We start from the raw sequence: 18,444 nt of genomic DNA on the forward strand, positions 1-18,444 counted from the left end.
TTATCTATGGCCTCATCCTAGAATATCCATTCTGCCATAAGATGTCCATCCATCTTATCCACTGCTGAGTTGCTCCCAAGGTCCTCCATTATGGGTAGGGACCAAGGCTAGCCACCTTCATTCACATCCTGGTTCTACCTGGCTCTGACTTTGTGGAATTCAACACCATGTCCTCAACTTCCTCCCCACTCCCATTACCTTTTTTTGTGTGTGTGTGTGAGGCAATGGGGGTTAAGAGTGACTTGCCCAGGGTCACACAGCTAGTAAGTGGTCAAGTGTCTGAGGCCGGATTTGAACTCAGGTACTCCTGAATCCAGGGCCGGTACTTTATCCACTGCGCCACCTAGCAGCCCCCTCCCCATTACCTTTTCAGGTCTCTTGGGTGTGTTGTCTTTGAATATAAGTTCTTGAGGGTGGGGACTGTTTCTTTTGGCTTGAATTTGTACCTCCAGCACTTAGCACCTTGCCTACTAACTGGCCTTGCTCAGAAGAAATAAGCCCCCAAGATAGAAGCAGGGGTCAGGGCTGAGTAGCGAGACATACTGAGTCCCAAAAGTAACAAAACAGAGGAGATCTATAGAAAGACTCAGGAGGAGAAGCTATTGCCAGCAAGGAGGTCTAGTGAGCAGTGAGAAGCAGTGCAGGTGAGAGCAAATGATTGCTTCACCAGAAGACAACAGGGGTCATCCAGCAAACGACTATCAAAAATGGCAGACTAAGTAAGCAGTACAGCTCTCTCCCCATACTTCTCCAACAAAGATTAAGAAGAGTACCAGACTTAGTTTTGAGCAGAAATTCCAAGGAGAAACTGCAGTGGCTTTTTTTCCAGGCCAGGTCAGCAGAGGGAATGCAACAGAAGCCTGTAGCACTGAGAGATGATGTATTCAGAAAAAGCCTGTGCAGAAGCCTTTTAATATACAAACAAGAGTAAGGTCTGAAGCTATGTATGGGAAACATGAAATGGTGGCGAAGCGGGCACTGTGTTTATTTGAGCCTAGACTAGGGTCTTGGAGCTTTCCAATGCAGATTGGGGCTGGGGCCTGTGACATGAGACTGTGTGCTGAGAGAAATACTATGACTTTGTTATTCTGACCTGGAAGGGGGTGGGGGCTGGGTGAATCATGGATTTGGTGCTGAGAATGGAACTGGAATCTTTGGCTATGAGCCCACAGCTTGACTCACTAGCCAGGAGTATGATCATTTTGAAGCCTAGAGTTGTGCACTGAGAAAGGAAGTGTATACCAGGGCTTAGACCAAGAGCAAAGCTGTGGATCCAGGAAGTAAACCTGAGCTGGGCCTATTAGTGAGTAACTAAGGTGGGGAGGATGGATCAGGGGCAAAACTATAGTTCTGTTATTCTGAACTTGTGGACACTTTCACTTAGTTGACAGGGACTGGGGCTAGCAGCTGTTTACTGCTGCTTTGACTAGGGGCAAGCCTATAGTTGTGTTGCCTAGACTTTGAAATGGGATCCAGAGCCTGAAAAGCTCAGATCAGGAAAGCAATGATAAGATCACTCCATATGTAAAAGCTCCTTCCTTAGGCACTGAAATTTTGCAGCTTGGTTAGCCTGAGTAATTTTTTTGAGATCAGTACTATAATCAGTACCAAGAAAGAGCAGAGACAAGACCTCAGATAATATTCATCAGGACCAAACAGGTCCCAATATATTCCTTCCAAAAATTTACAGACCATGATACATGTACCAATGAAGTACAAAAATATACTGACCATGATACAAAGTGCCTATTCAGGAAGTAAGGCTGGGAAAATTAATTTTTTAAAATAAATTTTTTATAAATTTAAAAATATTTTTAATAAATAAAAAATATTAAGGATCCAGAGATGACAAAGACCATATACTCAGAAGAAGAATCTAACTCTATAACCACTACATGCAAAGTTTCAAATAAAAATTATGGAATTATGGAAAGAAATTAGCAAGAGTTTTAAAATGATATAAGTGAAATGAAAACTCTACAGTAAAGAAATAGAAAAGAAATAGAGAATTCTGGAGGAAATAATTAGGAGATTAGTCTAATCTTATTACCAAGAGGTATAAAATCATAACTAAGTAACTGACTCTTAAAATTAGAATGGGCCAACAGGTCTTAAAGATTCCATGAGATAACCAGAAATAGTAAAACAAAGCAAACAACAACAGCAACCAAAATAAATAAATAAATAAAAAGACCTGGAAATCAGGTCAAGAAGAAAAAAAAATCTAAGAATTATTGGATTTCACAAAAAAAGGGGGGGGGGCAGCTAGGTGGCACAGTGGATAGAGAGCCTGAGTTCAACTCCAGCCTCAGACACTTGACACTTACTAGCTGTGTGACCCTTGGCAAGTCACTTAACCCCAATTGCCTCAACAAAAAAAAAAAAAAAGCTCAGTTCAAATGCTACCCTCATACACAAAACTTTGAAGCTTTACCTGAATCATTGGATTACCTGAAACTATTTCTTCTCCTTAATCTCTTCACACCATTGATCACCTCCCTTATGCTATTTTCTCTCTAAGTTTTTAGGACAGAGCTTGTCTTCTAGTTTTCCTCCTACTTGTCTCACTGCTCCTCAGTGTCTTTTGCTGGCTTTTCATCCAGATCACATACTCTAAGCATACATATCCCTCGAGAATTTGTCCTCAAGTCTTCTTTGCTTCTCCCTCTATACTTCTTCACTTGGTTGTCTCATCAGCTCCCATGGATTTAATTACCATAACTATGTTGATGATTCTGAAATCTATTTATCCAGTCCCAAATTCTCCGCTGACCTCCAATCTCTAATCTCCAACTGCCTTTCAGACATCTCAAACTGAATGTTTAGCAGACATCTTAACTCAAGATGTTCAAACTGAAATCACTTTCTCCCTAAAATCCTTCCTCCCTCCTAATTTCCCTATTACTATAGAGGGATACACCAACTTTCCAGTCCCTCAGGCTCACAACTTAGGTGTCATCTTTGATTCTTCGCTCTTCTTCACCCCTCATATAAAATTGGTTGCCAAGGCCTGATGACTTCACCCTTCTTCCTTCTGATACTGCCACTATTCTAGTACAGGCTCTCATCACCCCACACCTGCACTGTTACAATAGCCTGCTGGTGGGTTTGCCTGCCTCAAGTCTCTCTCCACTCATTCCCACCATCCACTGGCCACTAATGAAATCTCCCTAAAGCCCAGGTCCAACCACATCACACCTCTACTTAATCAATTCTAGAGGTTTCCTATTGTCTCCCGGATAAAATATGAAATCTTTTACTTGGCGTATAAGTTGTTCCCTTCTCCCTTTTCAGTCTTTTTATACCTTACTTCATTCCATGCACTCTTTGATCCAGTGACCCTGGCTTCCTTGCTATTCCACAAACAAGATACTCTATCTCTTGTCTCCAAGCATTTTCTCTGACAGTCCCCCATGACTAGAATTCTCTCCCTCCTTAGCTCTGCCTGCTGGCTTCCATGACTAAAATGCCATCTTCTATACGAAGCCTTTTCCAAACCCTCTAAATTCCAGTGCCTTTCCTTTATTAATTATTTCCTATTTATCCTGTATGTTTGTCCTTCATTTTCAAGGAGGGCCTATGACATCATGGGTAATGTCTTGATTCAAGCATGAATTTGTGCAACGTTGTCAGCCTCATTCTCTCTTCTTGAGTCATTGAAGTCCAGTGGGCAGGACAAAAAGTCAAACGACTGATGAAGGCCCAGGATGAAGTGAATGATTCTGGCATCTCTGATGCTTGAAAAGCACTCCACAGCACCTTCTTAGTTGCTTTTGTGACCTTTGGAACATATTATTCTTATCCACCCATTCTTCAGAGGAAAGTCTTCACATACTTGGATAGATATACCCCTAACTCCCTACAGATTTGAGGCCAGTCAGTCACACCTCAGCCTGGTTATAGTTTATATATATATATATTTTTTTTCTCCCCATTAAATTGTATTACTCCTTGAGGGCCAAGGCTATCTTTTGCCTCTTTTTGTATCCTCGAAGAAACTCATCACCAGTGCTTTGCACATAGTAGGCACTAAATAAATCTTTACTGATTGATTGACCTGAAAACCACTGCCAAAAAGGGAGCCTGTATATCACATTTCAAGAAATCATGAACAAAAATTGCCCTGACCTAATTGACCTTAGGTAGAGAGAAAGTATGAGGGAAGGGGTGGGAAATCCATTCTAAATTTGAGGAGGAGATACACAAAAATGGAACCAATGGGATGAGATTGGGAAGGCTAGAAGTTTTCCATTTTGGCTACAAGGCAGATTGCAACATAAAGATGTAAATTTAAGAACTAGATTTTTAAAGACCTAGAATGTTGGACAAAGGAGTCTATATTGTATTAAGTTGGAAATATTGGGGGCAGCTAGGTGGCGCAGAGGATAGAGCACCGGCCCTGGAGTCAGGAGGACCTGAGTTCAAATCCAGCCTCAGACACTTAACACTTACTAGCTGTGTGACCCTGGGCAAGTTGCTTAACCCCAATCGCCTCACTAAAAAAAAAAAAAAAAGAAAAAAAGAGGAGCAAAGAACTGGGAACTAAAAAGGTGCCCATCTACTGGGAAATGACCAAACAAATTTTGTTATATGATTATAATGGAATTATAATTATACATAAGAAATAAAAGGATGATTTTAGAGAAATCTAGGGAAACTTGTGTGAACTGATGAAGAGTGAAGTGAGCCTAACCAAGAAAATAATTTATACAGTAATAACAAAATTGTAAAGAAAAACAACTTTGAATGATTTAAGAATTTTTTTTTTTGTGGGGCAGTGAGGGTTAAGTGACTTGCCCAAGATCACACAGCTAATATGTGTCAAGTGTCTGAGGTCACATTTGAACTCAGGTCCTCCTGAATCCAGGGCTGATGCTTTATCCACTGTGCCACCTAGCTGCCCATGATTTAAGAATTTTGATCAAGGTAATCACCAACCACAGTTCTACAGAAGCAATGATAGAGCTCTACTTAGCCCCTAACAGAGAAATGATGGACTCAAGGTACAGAATGAGAAAAACATTTGGTCAGAGACTGGAAAAAAGTAGGAGAGAGTAAAGGATGATATGAAAAGCTTTTAAGATGAAGAGGGAGCAGCTCAGTGGCACCATGGATAAAGCACCAGGCCTAGATTCATGAGGACCTGATTTCAAATCTGGCCTCAGACATGTGACACTTACTAGCTGTGTGACCCTGGGCAAGTCACTTAACCCTCATTGTCCTGCCCCCCCCCAAAAAAAAGATGAAGAGAAAGGGGAAAACAAGGACCTCTAATGGCCTCAATTTTCTCAGTAAAATAATTGGTGAGTTCCTCAGCTGAGAGAAAGAAGAAAGTGGGAGTATGTAGATTACTTGAGGAGAGAAGAGAAAGTTCGGGATAGTTTCTGTGAGGAAATGACATTGGGAATCTACTAGGGTGCAATAAGAGGACCGCCTTTCTATAATGAGGGCCCTCTGGAAACATGAATTTATAATGTACTCAGACCGGACAGTGATATGGCTTCCTTCAGAATAAAAACAAAGGAGATGGGGATGATGGAAGTAACCCAACTTTTAGCTTTGGCCAGGTATGAATGGTGATAGGACAAAGGTATGAGGGATTCAAGAATAGAGGAAAGGGTAGAGTTGGGCAAACATAGGGTTCAGCTTATAAAGGGAGGAAAGTAAAATCAGAAAGGGGTTATGGCCTGAGAAGTACTGAGAAGTGGAGGGATTGCAGGCCTTAATGAAGGCCAATAATAGGTTGAGGAGGAGAAGAAAGGAAGAAGCATTTACTAAGAGCTTACTATGTGACATACACTGTGCTAAATGTTTTATAAGGATCTCATTTGATCCCTACAATGATCCCATTTTACAATTGAGGAAACTGAGGCAGATAGAGGTTAAATGTTATGGGGTCAGGACTATTAAAATCTAAACTGGCCAGCTGACATGAGTCTTCACCTTTGAGAAGACAGACACACCTGGAAGCCTATTAGGCATGGCTGCAGCCTGAGTGGCACCAGTTGGGCGGAGATGACTCAGTTGGGAACTGCCTCTTGCCCAACTTCCCCTGAGCCCACCACTAGTGGGGGACGTCCCACTTTCCACAGTCAAATGATCACCCCATTGGTCCCTCCACCATTGGTTCTCTATAAAAAGATTTGCCTTTCTCCTGCTCAAGGAGACTGGCATTTCAGAGAACCACATCTCTGTGCTGTGCCTTCTCCCCATGAGAAGACATCCAAAAATTTCTCTCTTGGTTTCTTTCTCTAGCACCCAAATAAAACATTATTTTATTCTAATTGGATTTGTGTGCAAGAGGGTGTGAGTCTTTAAAGAGGAATACCTAAGGAAACCCCACCAACCATTTCCCCAATGACATTAAGTATCTTGTCCAGGGTTGCGCAGCTACTAAGTGTCTCAAGATGGATTTGAATTCAGGTCTTTCTGACTCTAGACATCAAAGATTATCCACTGTACCCACCCAGCAACTCTATGAGGTAGGTGCTATTTATTATCTGTGTTTCCCAATTGAGAAAAGGGAAGCAGTTAGAGATTAAGGGATGCCCAAGATTGTATAAAATTGTATAATTGTATAAGGCTGGATTGAGGAAGTAGGATGAGACATAGGGAGAAATACAGCTATAGATGGTTATGGTCAAATGGTATGAGGATAAAGACAGGTTAGAGGCTGGAGTTCATCTGTCAAAGATATTGTAGAAGAAATTCCTATATAACATTGGACTAAATGACAGACCTCTAAAGTTCAAGATTTCTTCTATTTCCTAAGCTGTTTATATTGTATTCATGTTTATTTGGGCAATAGGTTTATTCATAAGATAGTTTGTTCCCATTTCCTTTCAGATTGATGATGGTGTGGGAATTAATGCAGATTGGTTTATCAGCAAATTAGGTATACTTTAACCTAACCTACCTAAACCATCACTTTTTCCTTGGGGGAAAAACACAGTGGAATAGAATCAGAATAAAGACTCAATTATTTAAATATTGTGAGGATTATCTTGAATTATACCAACCATCACCTTCAATTATTAGGAATTTTAATAATAGTGCTGTGGGGTGGGTTTAATTGATCAGATTGATTGTGAGGCATCCCAAAGAATTACAAGATTCAGTGACTCAGTTTCCCAAGTTTTATTGCAATATTGTAAGTGACCAAAGGGAGGGCACCATGGAGGTATCTCTTGAAAAGGGAAAGAAAAGACAGTTATATTTATAGTATGGATAAATTGATTACCAGTCTCATTATAATAATCTCCACCTTAGGGAGGTACAGGGGAGGGCCTACCCTAATTTAGAGTTCCTGGGGTCCTAGGTCAGCCCCCAGGAGGGTACCCTGTTTTTCATTCCCAGGCCTAGTTTCTGGGTATTAACATTTATCAATTAGTATTTCTATAGCCTGTCTCTATGTTTTTGCTGTAGTTAATGTCTCTATGACCTGGCTCTTTATGTTTTTGCTTTCTTTTGGTTTTTTGTCTTTTTGCGGGGCAATGAGGGTTAGGTGACTTGCCCAAGCTAGTAAGTGTCAAGTGTCTGAGGTCGGATTTGAACTCAGGTCCTCCTGAATCCAGGGCTAGTGCTTTATCCACTGTGCCACCTAGCCGCCCGCCTCTTTATATTTTTGTTATGAGTGGTAATTAATGGGGATAATTAATAGGAGCCAGACCTCCAGGTACCAGTTAACAAGAACTTAGGAGCTGACTTTGATGAGGGCCCAAGTCTTAAGTTCTCCATTAATCCCTTTCAGACCTACTGTCTGAATCCCTCTTGGAGCTCAATCTAAATTAGAGCTCAGGTCTTAGGTTTGTCTGTTAACCCCTTTTAGGTACTATTTTTGATAGGTTATGGATTGGGGGAAATGGGGTATGGGTTTGGTTAGGGGTTGGGGTTCTTAGGAATTCCTCTTTAAAGAATTATACCCTCTTGCACACAAAAGTAGTTAGGTGGTAGTTTATTTAGGGGCAAGGGAAAAGGGTGGGGGTGAAGGGAAACCATGAACGAAATCCTTGGACTTCTCACGGGGAGATAGGCACAAAGCACGTGGTTCAGAGGTACCAATCTCCTTGAATTGTCAGGTACTTTTATAGGACTGATGGGGGGAGGGGTAACCATTTGACTGGAAAGTTCCTTTAGTGAGGGAGGACCATCCCCCACTGGTGGTAGCTGGGGAAATTGGGTGAGGAGTGGGAGACCATTCCCCACTGGTAGTGACTAGAGGAATTGGGTGAGGGGTGGCTACGGAACCCTCTTCAGAACACAAAGGACACAGCCACACCCAAATTTATCTCCCCAGGGTAAGGGAGACCAGAATGAAGGGTGGGAATCCAAAGCTAGCTCAGTCCAATTTGGTTCCGCTTATCTCTCTAGGGGTTATCTGTCCTCTGGTTTAGTTTCTCAAGAAGATTCCTTGGTGTGCCCCAGAGAAATTCTGGGATGCTCTGCACCCCATGACATTTATCGGTTAACCTTTTTAGCCTCCTCCATCAGTAGGAAAGCAGAATATAGTCTAGCCCTCTCCTGACATTTCTTTTCTTGTTCTTGCTATATCAAAGATACTTTTAAACACTTATATTTATAATGTTATCTTTTCAGTATGAAAAAAAAATGATCAATGACCTCTGAGGTCACATCCTTTGCTATGATTTTGTAATCCTATGGACCATGTTTCAGTTGTCACATCAATGGTGGGGCACCAAACGTACATCATGTCAGTAATTTTGCATGAAAACGTATGTGAATCTGTAATGAAATAAAACATCCTAGATTTTACCATAGCCAGAGCTATATAGTCTCAGGCCAACAGATCACATCAGGAATTACTGGTTTATCTGAGTGAAGGTGAGGCAACTCTCTAAAATTCAAAGCTGCTGAGCAAGTGCTTATTTGCATTGGTAAAGGGAGTTTCCTCTACCAGCAAAATCAGAGATCTAGACTTTTTGTTTTGTTTCTTAAGGTTTGTAGTTGAAATCATGTTAGCCACTTCACTGAAGGGTTTTAACCACCAGCACTTGACAATTGCATGATAGTTGTGCACAGTGGTTTGATTTAAATAAAGTAGAATAGCATTCAGGTATGATTATAATTTTTAATTAAAAGCCCACTTTAGGGTGTGCCTCAAGACTCCTCAGGGGCTTTGAGCTGGCAGTACCTGAATATGAAGAGGCAGGAATGTGGTTTGACGAGTAGAGAAGACCATCACTTTACCCCCTGGGCTTAGCTTGTCTCTGCCTTTTTCCCACCCACTCATTTACATGAAAGATGGAAGAGATATAGGAGTTCAAAAAAATAGAAACCCAGAATGCCACTTCATTTTGGTAATTATTGGGCCAGTAAATATTATTGAGTTTATAGATTTTCCTCCAGAGATTAAAATTGGGAGGTATACTCCCCTAAGTGATGGTCAAGTCTCTGACCAATGTTATGGGCCCAGGGCACCCCAGAAGTTCTCTAGGGCACATGAAAGAAACTTCTCCTTGAGAAACTAAACCAGAGGACAGACATGCCTAGAGAGATAAGTGGAACCAGATGGAATTGAGCTAACTCTGGGGACCCCCACCCTTCATTCTAGTCTCCTTCAACCCTGGAGTGATAAGATTAGGTGTGGCTGCTTCCTTTGCCTCCTGAGGAGATGGCTTGAGATCTGCGGCCACCCCTCGCCCAATTCCTCCAGCCACCACCAGTGGGGGATGGTCCTCCCTCACTAAAGGAACTTTCCAGTCAGATAGTCACCCCCATCAGTCCTCTATAAAAGTACCTGCCAGCATCCAGCAATCCAGGAGATTGGTATCTCAGAGCCACACTCTGTGCCATGCCTTCTCCCCATGAGAAGTCCAAGGACTTTTTTCATGGTTTCCCTTCCCTTGCCCTTCCTCTAAATAAACTACCATCTTATTCTAACTGCTTTTGTGTGCAAGAGGGTAAAATTCTTTAAAGAGGAATTCTTAAGGTCCCCAAACCCCTTACCCCATTTCCCCCATGACACCAGGAAGAGAGAAGAAAAAAAAAAGACAAAGCCTGCAGGTATTTGGCTAGCTGGAAGTACTCCTGCTTTTTGTAAGAAAAATGTTGGCTTCTGAGAATCTCCTGCTGGTAAAATGAAAGGCTTCAAAGCCATGACTTTGAGGGAACTGTAATGGGGAAAATGGGTTACAGGGTTTGGTTAGGGGTTAGGGTTCTTAGGAATTCCTCTTTAAAGAATTATACCCTCTTGGGGCAGCTAGGTGGCAAAGTGGATAAGAGCACCGGCCCTGGAGTCAGGAGTGGCTGAGTTCAAATCCAGCCTCAGACACTTAACACTTACTAGCTGTGTGACCCTGGGCAAGTCACTTAACCCCAATTGCCTCACTAAAAAAAAAAAAGAATTACACCCTCTTGCACACAAAAGCAGTTAGAATAAGGTGATAGTTTATTTAGGGGCAAGGAAAGGGAAGGGAAGGATGGGGGGAAGAGAAACCATGAAAGAAAGGTCAGCCTCAGGTAGGCCCTGGAATTCAGCACAGGCAGCCTTAAAGGCCTTGCCTGGTGGGCAGCTGCAGTGTCAGCTACAGCACTTCAGGAGTTCTCAGCCCATAGACTGGGGGGCAAATGGGCAGTCTAACAACTAGTCAGAAGGGGATTCTACGGAACCCTTGCTAGTGCTGGTTTCAGGACCCTGTTGCATTGTCCATGTGCAGTTCTGGGTCTAGTACCAGGGCACTTGCAGTGCAGGAGAGCAGATGCCCACTTCATTCTGGAGCACAGAGAGGAATGCTCGTAGTTGTTAACAGGGGACTACATATCCTGGTCTCAATTCCAGACAAATAGCAGCACTAGCAATTGCAGCTATAGGAGAGTGGGGGACCTAATCGCTGTCCCAGGGCCAGGAGGAGTGCTAGCATCAGGGACCAAGGGGAACAAGGTCCCTTCCTACACAAAGATAAGAGCACAGACCAGGAGAGCAGTGACCCTTCTTAGATCATACCACCTTTGAAGCACCAAAAACCTACATCTCCCCAGACCTAGCTCTGAAAATAGCAACAAGAAGGGCCTGAAGTTTGGGACAGTGCCTCCTCTACCCTAGGAGGAGAATCTCACTTTAACATAAAGTTAAAAGTCAAGAAATAGACTGGAAATATGAGAGAACAACAAGAAGAACCTGACCATAACAAATTACTATGGTGACAGGGAAGATTAAGACCCAAATCCAGAAGAAGACAACATTGTCAAAGTATTGTGTAAAAAAAAAAAAGCCTCAAAGAAAAATGTTAATTAGATGCAAACTCAATTAGAAATCCTGGAAGAGCTCAAAAAGAATTTAAAAGATCAGATAAGAGAAATGGAGGAAAAATTGGGGGAAAATGAAAGAGAAGCAGGAAAATTCTAAAAAAGAGAGTCAACAGCTTGGTAAAAGAGGCACAAAAAAAAAAAACACTGAAGAGAAAAATGCCTTAAAAAGGAGAATTGGAAAATGGAAAAAGAATTACAAAAGCTAACTGAGGAAAATAATTCCTTAAAAATTAGAATTGGCAAAATGGAAGCTAATGGATCCATACGACACCAAGAAACAATCAAAAATAATCAAAAGAATGAAAAAAAATAGAATAAATGTGAAATTTTTCATTAAAAAAAAAACTGACCTGGAAAATAGACCAAGCAGTGATGACTTGAGATTTATTGTATAACCTGAAAGCCATGATCAAAAGAAAAAAATAATAAAAAGAACCTAGACATTATCTTTCAAGAAATTATCAAGGAAAACTGCCCTAATATCTTAGATTCAGAGGGTAAAATAGGAATTAAAAGAATTCAACAATCACCTCCTGAAAAAGAGATCCTAAAAAGAAAACTCCCAGCAATATTACAGCCAAATTCCAAATTTCCCAGGGCAAGGAGAACATATTAGAAGCAGTCAGAAAGAAACTATATAAATATCATGGAGCCACAGTTATGATCACATAAGATTTAGCAGCTTCCACATTAAAGAAATGGAGGGCTTGGAATATAACATTCCAGAAGGCAAAAGAGCTAACCTATCCAGCAAAACTGAGTATAATCCTTTAGGGGAAAAAAGTGGGTATTTAATGAAATAGAGAACTTTCACACATTCCTGATAAAAAGACCAGAGCTACATAGAAAATTTGACTTTCAAATATAGAGTCAAGAGAAGCATAAAAAGCAAATATAAAAAAACAGAAAATATTGGATGTTGGAGGGAATGTGGGAAAGCTGGGATGCTAGTCCATTGTTGGTGGAGTTGTGAACTGATCCAACTATTCTGGAGAGCAATTTGGAACTATGCCCAAAGGGCTAGCAAACTGTGCATACCCTTTGATCCAGCAATACCACTGCTAGTTTTATATCCCAAAGATATCCCAAAAAAGAGAAAAAGACTTGTTTGTACAAAAATATTGATAGCAAATCTTTTTGTGGTGGCTAAGAATTGGAAATCAAATGAATGCCCATCAATTGGGGAATGGTTAAACAAACTGGTATATGATAGTGATGCAATATTATTGTGCTATAAGAAATGACAAACAGGATGATTTCAGAAAGGCCTAGGAAGACTTGTATGAACTGATATATAGTGAAGTGAGCAGAACTAAGAGAACATTGTGCACAGTGACAGCAATATTGTTTGATGAAGAACTGTGAAGGACAGCTATTCTCAACAATATAATGATTCAAGATAATCCCAAAGGACTATTGATGACTGATATTAATGGAACACAAACTGAAGCATGATATTTTTTACTTTCATTTTTTTCTTTTATTCAAATTTTCTTATACAAAATTACTAATATGGTAATTTTTACATAATTATACATGTATAACCTATATCTGATTGCTTACCACCCCAGGGAAGGGGGAGGGGAGAGAGGAAATGAGGGATGAAAATTGGAACCCCAAACTATAAATAAAAATGTCTATTACTCTAAAAAAACAAAAACAATAAACAACAACAAAAAGACAAACAGGAAAGAGAAATCATAAGGGAATAAAAAAAAGTTAAAATGTTTATATTCCTATATGGGAAGATGATAATTGTGACTTCTAATAATTTTGTCATTCATTATTAGGGCAGCTAGAAGGAGTATACATAGACAGAGGGGACAGGTATGAGATAACTATGATGAGATGATTTCAAGAAAATTAAATTAAAGGGGATGCACTGGGAGAAGGGCAAAGGGAGAGGAAGAATAGGGTAAATTGTTTCACATTAAAGAGACACAAAAGGAAGAACTTTTACAGTGGATGGGAAGATGGGGGGAGTGGTGGCCAGTTCTTGAACCTTACTCTCATTAGAGTTGGCTCAAAGATAGAATAACATTTAGTTGCATATACAAATCAATCTTAGCTTACAGGGAATTAGAAAGGGAAGGGAATAAGAGAAGGGAAGTGGAGCTGCTAGAAGGGAGGGTAGATTAAGGGAGGTAATGGTCAGAAGCAAAACAGACTTTGAAGAGGGAAAGGGTAAAAAGAGAGAGAAAGACAAACAGGCAAAAAATATGATGGAGGAAAACACACAGTTAATAACTATGAATATGAATGGGATGAACTCATCCACTAAACAGAAGTGGATAACTGAATGGATTAAAAACCAAAATCCAACAACATGTTATTTATAAAAAGCACATTTGAAACAGAGAAAATAAAAATAAGGGGAGAAAGCAGAATCTAGTATGCTTTAGCTGAGGTAAAAATAAATTGGGGTAGCAATCATGGTCTTAGAAAAAAAAAAAAAGCAAAAATAGACCTAATTAAAAGACATAAGCAGAGAAACTACATTTTGCTAAAAGGTACCACAGACAATGAAGTAATATCAATATACTAAGCATATATGCACCAAATGGCATAGCATCCTCATTCTTAAAGTAAAAGTTAAGTTAGTATAGGAGGAAATAGAAAGTAAAATCATACTAATGTGGGACTTCAACTTTCCCTTTTTCAAACTAGATAAATCTGACCATAAAATTAGCAAGAAGGAAGTTAAGGAGATAAATAGAACTTAAAAAAAGTTAGATATGATAGGCCTCTGCAGAAAATTGAATACAAATAGAAAGTAATATACCTTTTTCTCAACGGTACATGGCACCTTCACAAAAATTAGCCATGTATTAGGGCATAAAAACCTCACAGCCAAATGCAGAAAAGCAAAAATATGAAATGCACCCTCTTCAGTCTATGATACATTAAAATTATATAAAGAGCCATGGAAACATAGATTAAAAATTAATTGGAAACTAAATAACCTAATAATAAAAAATGAGTGCGTCAAAGAACAAATCATAGAAATAATCAATAATTTCATTGAAGAGAACAACAACAATGAGACAACATACCAAAGTTTATGGGATACAGCCAAAGCAGTACTTAGAGGGAAATTTAGATCTCTAAATGCTTACATCAATAAAATAAAGAACAGATCAATAAATTGGGCATGCAACCAAAAAAAAAAAAACCAGAAAAGGAACAAATTAAAAATCCCCAATTAAACCCCAAATTGGAAACCCTGAAAATTGAAGAACAGATTAATAAAATTGAAAGTAAGAAAACCATTGACCTAATAAATAAAATAAGGAACTTGTTTTATTGGGGGGGGGGAGGAACCAATAAAATAAATAAGCCATTGGTTAATTTTATCTTTTTTTAAAAGAAGAAAATCAAACTACCAGCATCAAAAATGAAAAGGATGAATTCACCACAAATGAAGGTGAAATTAAAGCAATTATTAGGAGCTATTTTGCCCAATTATATGCCAATAAATCTGACAGTCTAAGTGCAATGAATGAATATTTGTAAAAATATAAGTTGTTCATATTAACTGAAGAGGAAATAGAATACTTAAATAAATCTGTTTTAGAAAAAGAAATTGAATACACCCTAAATTAGCTCCCTAAGAAAAAATCCCCAGGACCAAACACGTGAATTCTACCAAACATTTAAAGAAGAATGAATTCCAATACTAAATAAACTATGTGGAAAAGTAGACAAAGAAGGAATCCTACCAAATTTCTTTTACAACAGAAATATGGTGCTGATACCTAAAGTAGGGAGAGGAAAAACAGATAAATAAAAGTAGAAACTAATTTACCTAATGAATATTGATGCAAACATTTTAAATAAAAGACAAGCAAGGATATCATACACTATGAATAAGTGGAATATGACCATGAATGCAGAGCTGGTTCATATTAGAAAAACTATCAGTATAATTGACCATATCCAAAACAAAACCAATGAAAATCATATGATTATTTCAATAGATGAAGAAAAACAGTTTTTTGACAAAATACCATACTTTAAAAAGCAGTAGAAAACACAGGAATCAATGAAGTATTCCTTAAAATAAGTATCATCCATGTAAAACCACCAAGTATTATCTGTAATGAGGATAAGCTAGAAGCTTTTCCAATAAGATCGAGTAAAATAAAGATGCCCATTATCACCACTATTGGTCAATATTCTTCTAGAAATACTAGATATAGCAATGACAATGAATAGAAATTGAAAGAATTAGAAAAGTCAATGAGGAAACAAAACTATTGCTCTTTTTTCCCCAGGGCAATGAGGGTTAAGTGACTTGCCCAGGGCCACACAGCTAGTAAGTGTCAAGTGTCTGAGGCCATATTTGAACTCAGGTCCTCCTGAATCCAGGGCTGGGGCTTTATCCACTATGCCACCTAGCTGCCCCCAAAACTATTACTCTTTACAGATGATATGATGGTGTACTTAGAGAATCCTAGTAAATCAACTAACAAACCTAGTTGAAATAATTAACAACTTTAACAAAGTTGCAGTATATAAAATAAACCCACACAAATCATCATCATTTCTACATATTGCCAACAAAATCCACTAGGGCAAGATAGAAAGAGAAATACCATTTAAAATAACCACAGACAATGTAAAATATTTGGGAGTCTGGCTGCCAAGACAAACTTAGGAACTATATGAAGATAATTTAAAAAAAAAAAAAACATTTCGCGCCTTTCTATCCAGGGCTACGTCTAGAGCAGAACCCATCACGGCCGCCGAGATGTTGATGCCCAAGAAGAACCGAATTTACTATCTACAAACTCCTTTTTAAGGAGGAAGTAATGGTAGCCAAGAAAGATGTCCATATGCCAAAGCATCCTGAGCTGGCAGACAAGAATGTGCCCAATCTCCATGTAATGAAGGCTATGCAGTCTCTAAAGTCTCGTGGCTATGTTAAGCAGTTTGCATGGAGGCATTTCTACTGGTATCTCACCAATGAGGGAGGGCATTCAGTATCTCCGGGATTACCTTCACCTGCCCCCTGAGATTGTGCCTGCCACACTCCGAAGAAGTCGTCCTGAGATGGGAAGGCCAAGGCCTAAAGGCCTGGAGGGTGAGCGACCTGCCTGGCTTACTCGTGGTGAAGCTGACAGAGACACCTACAGATGAAGTGCTGCTCCCCCTGGTGCTGACAAGAAGGCTGAGGCTGGTGCTGGGTCCGCAATAGAATTCCAGTTTAGAGGTGGATTTGGTCATGGACGTGGTCAACCTCCTCAATAAAAAGTGTAGAGATGTTTCATATTGAATAAAATTTGGGGGAAAAAAAACATTTCACACAAAATCAGATCTGAACAATTGGAAAAATATAAATTGCTCATGGGTAGACAAATGACAATTTTACCTAAATCAATTTATTTATTCAGTGCCATACCAAACTGCCAAAAAATCATTTTATAGAGCTATAAAAAAATTATACCAAAATTCATCTGGAAGAACTAAAGGTCAAGAATATCAAGGATATCAATGAAAAAAATGTGAAGAAAGGTGGCTCAAACTGTATTACAAAGCAGTAATCATCAAAACAATCTGGTACTGGCTAAGAAAAAGTGGTGTATCAGTGGAATAAAATAGGTATACAATGCATAGTAGTAAATGACCATAGTAATCTAGGGCTTGACAAACCCAAAGACCCAAGATTTTGGGACAAGAAATCACTATTTGACAAAAATTGCTGGGAAAAGTGGAAAACAGTTTGGCAGAAACTAGGTATAGATGAACATCTCATGCTATGTTGAGATATGGTCAAAATGGGTACATAATTTAAATATAAAGGGTGATATTATAAACAAATTGGGGGAGCATGGAATATTTTACTTGTCAAATTTATGAATAAGAAAAAAATGTTGACTAAAGAAGAGATAGAGAGCATTATGGGATATAAAATGGATAATTTTGATTGCATCAAATTTAAAAAGTTTTGCACAAACAAAACCAATACAGCTAAGATTGGAAGAGTAGCAAGAAACTGGGGGGGGGAAATTTACAGCAAGTTTCTCTGATAAAGGCTTCATTTCTCAAATATGTAGAGAACTGAGTCAAATTTATAAGAATAAGAGTTATTGATAAATCATCAAAGGATATAAACAGGCAGTTTTCAGAAGAAATCAAAGCTATCCATAATCATATAAAAATGCTCTAAATCACTATTGATTTGAGAAATGCAAATTAAAATAACTCTGAGGTACCACACCGTCCCTATCAAATTGGCTAATATGATAGAAAAAGAAAATGACAAATGTTGGAGAGGATGAGGAAAAATAGCATTGTTGATGGAATTGCAAACTGATCCAAACATTCTGAAGAACAATGCCCAAAGAGCTTTAAAACTGTGCATACCCTTTGACCAAGCCTATACCCCAAAGATAGTAGAGAAAAAGCAAACTGACCTATATGTACATAGGAGCTCTTTTTGCTGTGGTGACAAATTGGAAACAAAGGGGATGCCCATTAATTGGGGAATGGCTAAAGAAGTTGTAATGGAATGTTGTAATGGAATACCATTGTACTATAAGAAATAATGAGCAGGATGCTTTCAGAAAAACTGGCGGACTTACATGAACTGATGCAAATGATATGAGCAGAAACCAGGGAGAACATTATACATAATAACAGCAATATTGTAGAAATGATCAATTGTGAATGACTTAGTTATTCTTAGCAATATAATGATCCAAGTCAATTCCAAAAGACTTCTCATCAAAAATGCTATCCTCTTCCAGAGAAAGAACTGATGGCATATGAATGCATAGTGAAGTATACTTTTTTAACTTTCTTTATTATTCTTTTTTTAAATTTAAAATTTTTTTTTTTTTAGTGAGGCAATTGGGGTTAAGTAACTTGCCTAGGGTCACACAGCTAATAAGTGTTAAGTGTCTGAGGTCAGATTTGAACTCAGGTACTCCTGAATCCAAGGCCAGTGCTCTATCCGCTGCGCCACCTAGCTGCCCCTTCTTTATTATTCTTGAGGTTTTTTGGTCTGCTGCACAATAGGCACAACTAGACTGGGCCACCCCAATGCAGTGAGCAAGCTGCAAGCCACTGAGGCCTCAGAGCAGAAAGTCAATGATTAGGCTCCTGACCCCCAGCACAAGAAGTTTGGCACAGTATCCCCTGTCGCCCAGAAACAGAGTTCAACTTTAAAAGGCT

The 18,444-nt window shown here is 39.1% G+C and overlaps 1 pseudogene; it reads left to right on the forward strand.

Moving 5' to 3' along the window:
* The first annotated feature begins 16,018 nt into the window (after positions 1-16,018).
* LOC122743704 lies at positions 16,019-16,518 on the forward strand (annotated as a pseudogene).
* The last annotated feature ends 1,926 nt before the right edge of the window (positions 16,519-18,444 follow it).

This window comes from Dromiciops gliroides, chromosome 2, assembly GCF_019393635.1.
Source record: "Dromiciops gliroides isolate mDroGli1 chromosome 2, mDroGli1.pri, whole genome shotgun sequence".
NCBI classification, from domain to species: domain Eukaryota; kingdom Metazoa; phylum Chordata; class Mammalia; order Microbiotheria; family Microbiotheriidae; genus Dromiciops; species Dromiciops gliroides.